This window comes from Rhea americana, unplaced genomic scaffold (assembly GCF_003343005.1).
Source record: "Rhea americana isolate MKP2758 unplaced genomic scaffold, rheAme1 scaffold_564, whole genome shotgun sequence".
Classification (NCBI taxonomy): Eukaryota; Metazoa; Chordata; class Aves; order Rheiformes; family Rheidae; genus Rhea; species Rhea americana.
The window spans coordinates 26802-34822 of record NW_028186717.1 but is presented as its reverse complement, the minus strand read 5'-3'; the positions used below and the strand labels follow the sequence as shown (position 1 = coordinate 34822).

General features: G+C 49.0%; 1 pseudogene; it reads right to left on the bottom strand.

Annotated features, from left to right (window-relative positions):
• Nucleotides 1-7221: 7221 nt before the first annotated feature.
• Nucleotides 7222-7762, bottom strand: LOC146587820 (olfactory receptor 14A16-like; annotated as a pseudogene).
• Nucleotides 7763-8021: the final 259 nt, after the last annotated feature.

Below are 8021 nucleotides of genomic sequence, written 5' to 3'. Positions count from 1 at the left end.
GCTTTATTGGAACTCTAGTATTGAGTTTCATCTTCATGACTGCTTCTTCCAGCTATTGATATAATCTTCCCTTCCTGATAAACTTTTCTTTACGCTCTTCTCTCTCACCCCTTACTTTTACAACAGCCAAAGCTGTTTACAAGGACCCAGCAGCTGGAATCCAAAGGACACAGACATTTACCTGTTGCAGTTAAGGAATGTTTCCTCTTGTCTAGTATGAATTTATGAGTTAATTAAACCTCAGAACCCAGCAGGTGATTCCTCATCACTATACATTTCATCGTCATTTAAAATATGATGTATACTATCTGAAAGACACAAGATGTTTGTTAATTTCCCTGAATAGTCCATATGCCTCACTTGCACTCATATAGCTTCCAAATTAGAACTGAAATACATTACTTTTCATTTTGTGATTTAATGGGAACACACTATATTCTTATGTCTTCTTCCCACCACACAGCAAAGGAGACTTTACAAGTTTTTGCAATATCCAGATTTGGCTCAGTATATTTCTCCAGATGTGAAAATATCTATTTTCCCAAGAATAAAAACAGATGATGATCAAGAATGCCTTCTGTAGTTCCTAGACACCTAAACGATACATAGAATGTATATTCTGATATATACATACATATATATATATATATACATATCCACATATGTGTGTCTGTGTGTATAGTTATTACATATATATAATTCATGGGCACTTATGTAGAATGACAGACTCCCCACAAAACATCAGGAATTGTGTTTTTGTAACTCTGTGGTGTGTGTGGTTCATTTCTACTGGCTGATAAGTGTTTCTTTCTGAATGCAACAGCAGTCTTTCTTTCAGTGTCCAAAAAGTCCCAGACAAGCCAACCAAATCCCTGCTTGCAGGAACTCGGTAAGGAGTGCATTCAGTGGCCTCCAGACACCTAGCTGGATCTATGATAGTGGGAGCCCGGCCCAAGCCCCCGGCCCAGGGGTGACTCAGGCCTCCCTGAAAAGCCCCAGCCCAGCAGGGAACAGCTCTGCAAGGCCAGTGCATTTCTGGCCCATCATCTTCAGAGACAGAAATGTCTTCACAAGCCATTGCAAAGCCCTGCTACTGCTGCTCAGCTGCTCAGACTGAGGTGACCTCACAGCTGCTTTGCTGATGCTGTTCCTGCTGCTGGTCTATCCAGTACTCAGGCACACTGGATACAGTCTACACTGAAGCCATAAACCTGCTTCTAGCCTATCAGCATCAGCAACAGARGTGAGTTTACATGAACTGACAGCAACCAAGAGCCTACTGATGACATATAATCTGTAGAGAAGGTAGATTGTAGATAAGACAGGATTGTGACGTCACAGTCAGCGTCAGAGCCATGTCCCCRCTTTTGGCCTGTCAGGTATTCAGGCAGCACTGAGCTCACAATGAACATACAAGCCATGTGCCTGTTTCTGGCCTATCTCCACCAGAGACTGAGGTGACATTACAAGAACCTACAAGAGCCTCCTGTTGGCCTATCAGGTACTGAGGCAGAAGTGACCTCACAATCAGAATTGAAGCCATGTGCCTGCTGCTGGCAGCTATCAACACTCAGGCAGAAGCGACCTCACAAGCCACAGATTTCAGTCTTCTCTCTGTTTCTGGCATAGCAAGTGCTGATGCAAAAATGATCTCACACTTAACATTGAACTGTAAGCCTGTTCCTGGCCTCTGAGTAGCAGACAAAGAGGAAACAAAAAGAATCTACATGAAGCAAGAGTCTGCTGAAGGCCAATCAGCTTCAGAGATAAGTGATCTCACCATATGTATCTAAGCCACGGGCCTGCTTCTAGCCAATCATGTACTTGATCAGCAGTGACTTCACAAGCACAAACTCCAGCAATGTCCTTGCTCCTGGCCTGTTATGTTTTCATACAGAAGTGACCCTGTGTGACACTGTACACACAGGAAGATGGGGGAGGTTGTTCTCCAGGATTTTCTTGTTCTTACAGTGGCTTCCCAGGAGCTGGGAGAGGGCCTAGGAGGTAGCACTACCATGGTTTCAAGCACTCATCAGCGCCTTCACCTTGCAAGCCAGGTCCTGTTCAGGCCAGATGCTATGAGAGCTGCTTCTAAGGATATTTTAGCRGTGGCTGTGATGTGACTCAAGTCCCTTGTAAGCCACACACTGAAGGCATCTTGAAGTTTTCAACCATCCTGGACTTCAAGGTCCCAGACTGAAATCTTTCTTTGAGTGCCCAGCAATTCCCTCTTGGCTGGAGGAGGTCTCTCAAATCCTGCTGCCCTCCATCCCACGAGGAGTGTCAGGAAAAGACTCTTCTTCCCCCAGGTGCTGCTGGTCATGGAATAAATGGCCTTACCAGAGGTGAAGTAAATCCACCTGTATTTGGAGATGTTTACTAGTGGGACTCCTGGCCTGAATTCCCCTCTTTTGATTTGTTTCTACTTTCTTCCTCCACCTCTACCACAAAAATTTACCTTACTMTGTGAAGTGTGTCAGGAKCCCATGGCATGAGCAGAGGAGGCTATATCCAAGCCCTGTGTCTCAGGGATTGGGGTCCTTTGCACTTCAGCAGTGTGACACTTGGCTTTTCCACGCCTTCGCTGTACACACCTTTCCTTTTTCAGTGGGCTCCCCAGGCTGCCCAGATTACCAGTTTGGCATTTCCCTGGACAAAGCTTTCTCCAAAATCCTAATCTATTACACAAGTGGAAAAATTTGCTTCAGAGTAGACTGAGGTGGGACCAGAGGACATATCACTGAAGATCATAGAAAGCATCAAGTAGTTTATAGTCACCTTTAGGACATTCAGTCTTAATATAGTCTCTTTCAGACAAAACTCAGGCTTCATTCTGCAGCCACTGAAGCCCATGAAAAGTCAGTGCTTGAGCATGAGTCCTAATGTTTTAATTCAAAATTTAGACTACCAAAAACATGTTCTATCACTTCATAATCATATGCCATCAGAGGTAGAGTAAATCAGGTCCCCTTGGTCCTCTCTTCCCTGAGCAAGTCTGGGCACATCTGGCTCCAGCCACTTGACAATTGGCAGAAATGCCATTTTTTTGTTTGTTTTAAAATGTTTGCAGTACCTGGGCACCTTGTTGATCATACTACTCTCTGCAACATGGGTAGTTTGCCAGCTCTGCCTTTTCTTTAGTTTGCTCCTCTTTGGCTGAGGCTGCAAGGATATTTTGTCTGCCTCATTGCACCTGCCCTGCTGCGTATTAACTCTTGTTAATACAACTCAGCGTGGTTGTACAACCCAGGTGGATGTCTTTGCTGCAAGAGAACTTGCTGATGTCTTGTCAGCTTGATATCCATTATGACCCACAGGTCATTCTCCAAATCCTCTTCCTTGTCTTTCTTGAAGATGGATGTCATGTTTGGCGGGGAGGTGGGAAGCACTGGGGGCTGGACAGCAGCTGTGGGCCTGTCCCAGCTCCTGCTGCACCACTGTGCACTGCAGTGTCATGAGAGGGGATGGAAGATGAGACAGCATGAGGCTGGTAGGGCGGGGGACAGTGGAGGCTGCAGCAAGGGGTCATGGCCAGTGTTTCTGCAGTGCAGTGGCTGTTGTGTTCACCTCAGCGAAAGTCTTGCACTGACCCCAGGCAGAAGCAGGCCATTTCCCTGGTGCCTGTGCCACCCTCCTAGCAGGAGAGAGACATACAAGCACGATGCTGTGCCAGTGTTGGTGCTCAGGGCAGCTCATGGAGCCTGGGCCAGCATTGCCTGAAGAACTTCTGCTGTGCTCTGCTCTGCTGTGGCATGGCTCGAACAGTGATAAAAGCTCATCGGGCAGGTCTGGAACAGCTCTCCTGGGATCGGTGGAGTGGTGAGGAGCAYTGGGGCTCTCATCTCTACCCCCTCCTTGTGCCTGCACATGGTCCCATGATCCTGCTCTGCAGATACTGCACAGGGCAGAGTGTGTTTATGGTTGGAGAAGTGTCCTGCTGTCAAAGACCCAGCAACAGCCCTTAATGAGCTGTTCCCACAAAGCCCTCCTGCTTTCTCAGCCTCCTCCAGTGCCCAACCTCTACCCTGCCCCTGTCGTGTCCCATGTTGGGGCTAGCGCACAGCCATCACCTGATGTCTGCCAGGATCTGGACTGGGAGAGAGGCCAGGCAGGGCTGGCCATTCCCCTCGATACAGGTACTGAGTCCAGCAGGATGGAGCTGACCATGCAGCAAAATGTACCCAGAAACCTGGGGTGCATGACCAGCACTGAAAATGGCTGATGTGAGAGGCCTGAGCSAGCCCCTCTCCAGCTCTTCCCACCTCCCCTACCATCACAGAAGCTTAAGGGGGCAGGGAATGTGTGTCAGCTGCCCCATCAGCCTCCAAGCTGGGACTGGCCCCAGTGGCACAAGAAGGCAGAGCACAGTGACATTCTTGTCCTTTGTTCTCATGTCCACGAGACTTATTACCCCTGTGCTGCCTACAGCCCCCCGTGCCAGCCTCTCTGTCCAGAACAGCAGAGGAATCCCTGTCCTGGGGCTCCTAACAGAATCGCAGAATCACAGAATGGTTGAGGTTGGAAGGGACCTCTGGAGATCGTCTAGTCCAACCTCCCTGCTCGAGCAGGGTCACCTAGAGCATGTTAGACAGGGTTGCATCCGGGCGGGTTCGGAATATCTTCGCAGAAGGAGACTTCACAACCTCTCTGAGCAACCTCTTCCAGTGCTCTGTCACTCTCACAGTGAAGAAATTCTTCCTCGTATTCAGGCAGAACTTCCTATGGTTCAGTTTGTGCCTACTGCCTCTTGTCCTGCTGCTTTGTGCCTACTGCTCTTGTCCTGCTCTTGACATCCTCCCTTAACATATGTGTAGACATTAATAAGATCCCCTCTCAGGCTTCTCTTCTCCAGGCTAAACTGGCCCAGCTCTCACAGCCATTCCTCATAGGGGAGATGCTCCAGTCCTCTGATCATCTTTGTAGCCCTATGCTGGACACTCTCCAGTACTGCCACATCTATCTTGCATTGGGGAGCCCAGAACTGGACATAGTACTCCAGAAATGGCCTTCTTGGCTACAAGACTGTATTGCTGGATCATGGTCAACTTGTTGTCCACTAGCACTCCCAGGTCCTTCACTGCCAAGCTGCTTTCCAGCAGATCAGCCCCTAGCCTGTAGTGGTGCATGGGGTTATTTCTTCCTAGCTGCAGGACTCCGCAGTTGCCCTTGTTGGAGAGATTCCTCTCCACCGAGCTCTCCAGCCTGTCCAGGTCTCTCTGAATGGCAGAACAGCCTTCTGATGTATCAGCGACTCTTCCCACTCCTTGATATTGTAAACAAACTTGCTGAGGAGGCACTCTGTCCTTTCATCCAGGTCATTGATGAGTAAGCTGAACAAGACTAGCCCCAGTACTGAGCCCTGGGGAACTCCACTAGCCACAGGCCTCCAAGTAGACTCCACGCCACTGATGACAACCCTCTGAGCTCTGCCTTTCAGCCAGTTCTCAATCCACCTCGGTGTCCACTCATCTAGCCTACACTTTCTGAGCTTAACTGTGAGGATGTTATGGGAAACAGTGTCAAAAGCCTTGCTGAAGTCAAGGTACACAACATCCACTGCTCTCCCCTCATCTACCCAGCCAGTCGTTCCATCATAGAAGGCTATCAGGTTGGTTAAACAGGATTTCGCCTTGGTGAATCCATGCTGGCTACTCCTGATCACCTTCTTTTCCTCCATATGTCTGRAGATGACATCCAGAATGAGCTGTTCCATCACCTTTCCAGGGATGGAGGTGAGGCTGACTGGCCTGTAGTTGCCTCGGTCCTCCTTCTTGCCTTCCCTGCAGCCTGAGATCTGTAGAGCTGCATCTGCTATCAGAGGGTCTGTCTGGGTCAAAGCTTCTGACACAGCTGAGGCAGCAACTCCAACAGCTACAGGTGAATGTGCTTTGCAGTCTGTCATGACCATGTTTGTGGAAGTGGGCATTACTAAGGCTGGAAACAAAGATGCCTTCTTTCACCTTCTGCGCTAACTGCTGCGCAAACTGCTGCATCTGTTCACTGCCTTTGTTAGCTGTGTTCTGGCAGCTCCTGCTGCCCCAGGGGCACAGCAGCCTGCCCTTAGCTGACCTACACAGAAACAGATTTCTCTTTCTCATTTAATCCTCCTGGCCAGCACACAGCTGCTCCTTTCATCTTCTCCAGGGATGTTCCTGCTCCTCTGAGAGCCTTTCCCCAGGTCAGTGTGTCTCTGCTGGCCTGTGCAGCTGTTCACGGACCCCCCACCCTGTGCTCCCCACAGGGCTCTGGGATGGTGGTGCTGCTCTGCAGAGTGAGTGGGCTGTAGGGTCCCAGGGCYATTGGCTGACTGCACACTGGCCATGGTGGCCAGGGTGGGAAGCATATCCAGCTGGACAGGCATCATTGCACCTAACAACTCCCACTGAAGGGTCTGTGGTGGTAGACAATACTCTTTTAGAAATCACAGGGCATTTCAAGCCTGACTCAGGTGTCTCCCTAGATCCCAGCCCATGTTTTTTGATTGAAGGTGTCWTGAAAAAATCCCCAGGCTTCCTCCTCTGTGTCTGCTGGGTCCCCACTGCTTCTTGTCAGATTACAGAGCTCTCTATTAGCCTGCTCATTCATTGGTTTTGCCCTTTACCTTTGGATGACTCCACTTGACTTTTTGAAGCTCCATTCACCCTGAGGCACATGATGTCCCTGGAGGTGCCCTGTGCTCTCCTAGGGGCTCCATACTGCCTTTAAGAAGGACAGGCATCTGTCTGCAGTCATGTCATATGGGAAATGCTGCTTGACCATTCACCACCTCCGAGAGCACTGAGCACCCACAAGTGAGAACTGAATCCAGCCCTCATTGCCTAACACATCACCTACAAGCTCATCATCTTGAGCCCATGGAGAGCCCCAGAAAAGCAAGAGGATCTTTCAGAGTGAAAGTCCTAGAGCACATTCTTCACTCCAGCTTTCGAAGGAGAGCCCAACCTTCAAGCAATGAACTGAGGAAATCCCATTTTATTAGAAAGAAAACAGCTGTGACATAGTGACAGGCACATTCACAGAAGTCCTCTGGGTCAGACAGACAGAAGAAGTCTCTTCAACCTCTGAAGAAGTGGAATGAATTCAGACACTTCTGCACAAATGTAATTATCACAGAGAGACTGCTCAAAGCTGTCTGAGATGAATTGAATTCACTTATGAAGAGGGATGGGCAGCTTATTGCTGCTGAAATAGTAACAGCTGAATCAGTTTCCTCACTGCATCCTAAAGATCCTTGCTCTTCATGTTGTAGATGAGGGGGTTCATTGTTGAAGATACCACAGAGTACAGAACAGCCACCACCAGATCCAGAACTGGGGAGCAGATGGAAGGGGGCTTCAGATAGGCAAACATGCTGATGCAGACAAACAGGGAGACCACTGCCAGGTGTGGGAGGCACATGGAAAAGGCTTTGTGCTGACCCTGCTCAGAGGGGATCTTCCACACAGCTGCGAAGATCTGCACATAGGAGACCACAATGAAAATGAAACACTCAAAGAATAAACAGGCAGTAATCACAACAAGCCTAGCTTCCCTGAGATAAGGATCTGAGCAGGAGAGCTTGAGGGCCTGAGGAATTTCGTAGAAGAACTGGTCCACTGTGTTGCCTTGGCAGAGTGGTATGGAAAATGTATTGGCAGTGTGCAGGAGAGCATAGAAAACACCATTGGCCCAGACAGATGCTGACATTTTGACACAGGCTCTGCTGTCCATGAGTGTGCTGTAGCGCAGTTTTGCAGATGGCAATGTAGTGGTCATAGACCATTACAGCAAGGAGAGAATACTCTGCTGAACATAAAAAGAAGAAAAAGACCTGAGCAGCACATCCCAGGTAGGAAATGGCCCTGGTGTCCCTCAGGGAATTGGCCATGGATTTTGGGGACAGTTGTGGAGATGAAGCCAAGGTCAAAGAAGGAGATTTTGTGGGGGAAGAAATACAGGAGGCTGTGGAGGTGGTCATGTCTGGCTATGGCCATGACGATGAGACCATTGCCCAGGAGGGCAGCCAGGCAGATGTCCAGGAA